A 3,097-nucleotide genomic window follows, 5' to 3' on the forward strand; every position below is an offset into this window, starting at 1 on the left:
CCCAAGGTCCTGCGCAGACAGGGGTGGTACCCAGTGGATGGAGAGGCGAGACGCAGGGAAAGAGAGATCATAAGGCCACTTCAGAAACAGTTTTCACCTCTCATTGCTACCCCTGGAAGGACCCCCCTGCCAGTTACATAACATTGCAGCAACATTGTGATCAACTGAATGCAGAACAATACAACTGACGCCAGTTTGTAAACTAGGGAATGTTGTCAAAATGTTGTAAAATAACTTTATGAAACAATAATTGGTTGGAGCCAAATTACAATCAAATTACAGCCTGCCAGAATGATGGGTTTTAACTGCGATTGCACTCTTCATGTACACAATGCTCCTTCAAAACCCTACTTCATTTTCAGATGGATCATGTCTCAATCCAGCATGCCGCCACATGTCTGCATCCCGTGGCTTTCATGAGATTTTCTTCTCTACTTTTTGGGAAACAACAAATGACTCATCTCTTGGTATGTGTGTGTATGTGAATTTGTGTGTGTTGACTGCAGCTGTACAATGATTAATACCCCACAATCGGTCTAAAATGCAATGTGAAGCACTGATTATGAAAAACAGTAAACATAAAAAGGTATAAGATCTGAATCTACAGGTCTGTTATGAAAGTATTGGGATTGATTTCATGGCCACCGAGTTAAAAAACGATGTCTTTCAAAAGGGTGCCATAGCAGGGAAAAATGCAGGACAGTGGAAGAAGCGATAAGGGAAAGAGATTGGAATTATAATTGGAAAGAAAAAAAATGGAGATTGAAATTCTTGCAGAACATTTTACACAGCTTGTTTCAGCAATCGATAGCAACCCACAACGAAGATAAAATATGAGGAATGCTTTGTTCAGGAAACCATGAAACCTCGAGGTCCTTGTCAAACACTCTGATTCATGATGTTTTCAAAAAGTGTGGTAACGTTCGAATAGACCCAGCAGAAGGAACGCCATACCTCTCTACATTACACCCTTTGGTTCTTTCATTGGCACTTTGTAATCTTAATGGGGTGTGAGGCGTCGTGGGGAAAATAAATAAATAAAGGCACTTGAAAATCACTTTTGCTGCAGAAGCTTTGCTGAATGTTCCCCCTAAATAGCTCCCGCATGTGACTCCATTAGGGTAATTGACTGTAAAGCTGTTAAAACACATGAACTAAACAAAGGAGAAAACAATAACAAAGAGAACAGGCCCACATTTACCGCAGAGCTGTGAGATCGGCTCAAATGTGCCAGAACGAGAACCCTGAGAAAGCGGTCTGTGCCAGATTGGCCCGAGTCAAGCGACATCGCCCACGCAAACGGGATGCCAGTGGGGGTGAGAGTGGGGTTGTGATCTTTATGGTGCCATGTCACTCAGCTCACCAGTCCGGTATTACAATGAAAGAAAGCAGTGCTTTCATGAAAATCTGCTGCCAGTGCATCGTTTAAACACAGCCCCACCACAAAGTCTTTGCCATTACCGCAAGTCCCCGTCCCCGTCTTGCCACCTTGTCACAATCAATCTATCTAGCGGCTCTTTCAGGCTGATTGCTTCTCCCCTGGCTCCTTGTTTAATGCCCTTCGTCTCAGATCCATGACAGCAGTGCAACTTTGGAAGAAAAGAGAAGAAAATATCCCTGAACAGTCCTTATTTCTTCTCGGGATCCTCTATCTTTTTGGTATTTCTGTTGTGAACTTCGAGCGGTTGATCAGCAATAGACTTTTTTATTTTGTTTCTTGGACACCCGGGCCCGTTGTTTTGATGCACTTCCTTTGTCATTTTTCCCCATGTATACCCAGCAGGCTTGGCATGTTCTGAGACCCAAACACAACCTGCCCTTTTGCCAGCACCTGTCCTCTACCTTTTATAATCATTAGCTGTTATTTGGTAGTGTTTTCCTCTGCTCGGTACAACAGCAGACTAATAAGAAATACCTAACGGGTGTCGAACTCCAGTTGGTGTGTCTCCTGCTGTTTGTTCCAGCCCAGCAATTGGCTCTTTAATTGGTCTCATTAAGCAATTAACTGGATGAATTGAACACTTCTCTTCAGACTGCAAAATGATCTGTGGGGACAATATATCTTGAGTAATCGACCTAACTGAAGCTATTAGCTGTAAAACTAAGTCATGAAAGTCTTAGCTAAGCCTACCTGGGAAAATAATGACATTAACTGAATAACTGAGAGCTCCTGTTGGGACAAAAACCTGCAGACACGGCAGCACTGCCAGGACTGGAATCTGACACATCCGCTTAATAATAATGATAATATCGATGATTGACAGAGATAAAATCATGATACGAAAGGACAGTGTGAGCCAGATAAGTGTGGGAAAAACCCATCTCAAAGGGCCTATCCACAGCCACACAATCTCCCTCCAGTGAAGACTCAAACAGCCCAGTAAACACCAATGACCATTAACCATACATCACCGGGGATCTGTGTGTATTAGCTCAATTTAACACACCCTGTGGGAAATCTGACCGGTCCCAGTGCGTAATTAAAACCCCACTCTCCCTCACACGGAGGAACAGTGAGGGGCTGAGAGCTGGTTGGGCCGCTACTGGAGGTCACGGGAGTGGGATTTTGGTCGTTGCCGACTGCACTGGGTGATAGTGGAAAAATATTGCTTGCGTTATTTCTCCTTGTAATAGGGTTGTTAGTCTCATGTGCTGTTTATGGAATGTGTGGATCCATGTGGGACATGAATAATTTGTAAATAGTGAAACTCAAAAATAAACTAAATAATTCACTCGGCTCCAGTCGCTCACTGGGGCAGAAACAGCAGAGTCTGAGGGTCCACTCAGTGAGGAAAAGGGGATTCAGGGATTGTGTAGAGCCACACAACATAACACCACAAAACACAACACCTCACAGCATGCCACTCCACACCACACCACACAATGCCACACAACACACCACTCCACACCACAGAACCAAAAAAAACACACAAAACCACAGAATGCAGATTTGCAGTCAAGAATCGTGGACTCATCTCAGGTGTCCCAATATTGTCTTAGTGTCTTCCAGTCCCATTTATTTGTATAGGCCACCGTGAATTCATACCCGTGATCTCTAGACTATCAGATGCGTCCTCATGTTCATATAACATATATG

The sequence above is a fragment of the Amia ocellicauda genome, chromosome 7, assembly GCF_036373705.1.
Source record: "Amia ocellicauda isolate fAmiCal2 chromosome 7, fAmiCal2.hap1, whole genome shotgun sequence".
Taxonomy (NCBI): domain Eukaryota; kingdom Metazoa; phylum Chordata; class Actinopteri; order Amiiformes; family Amiidae; genus Amia; species Amia ocellicauda.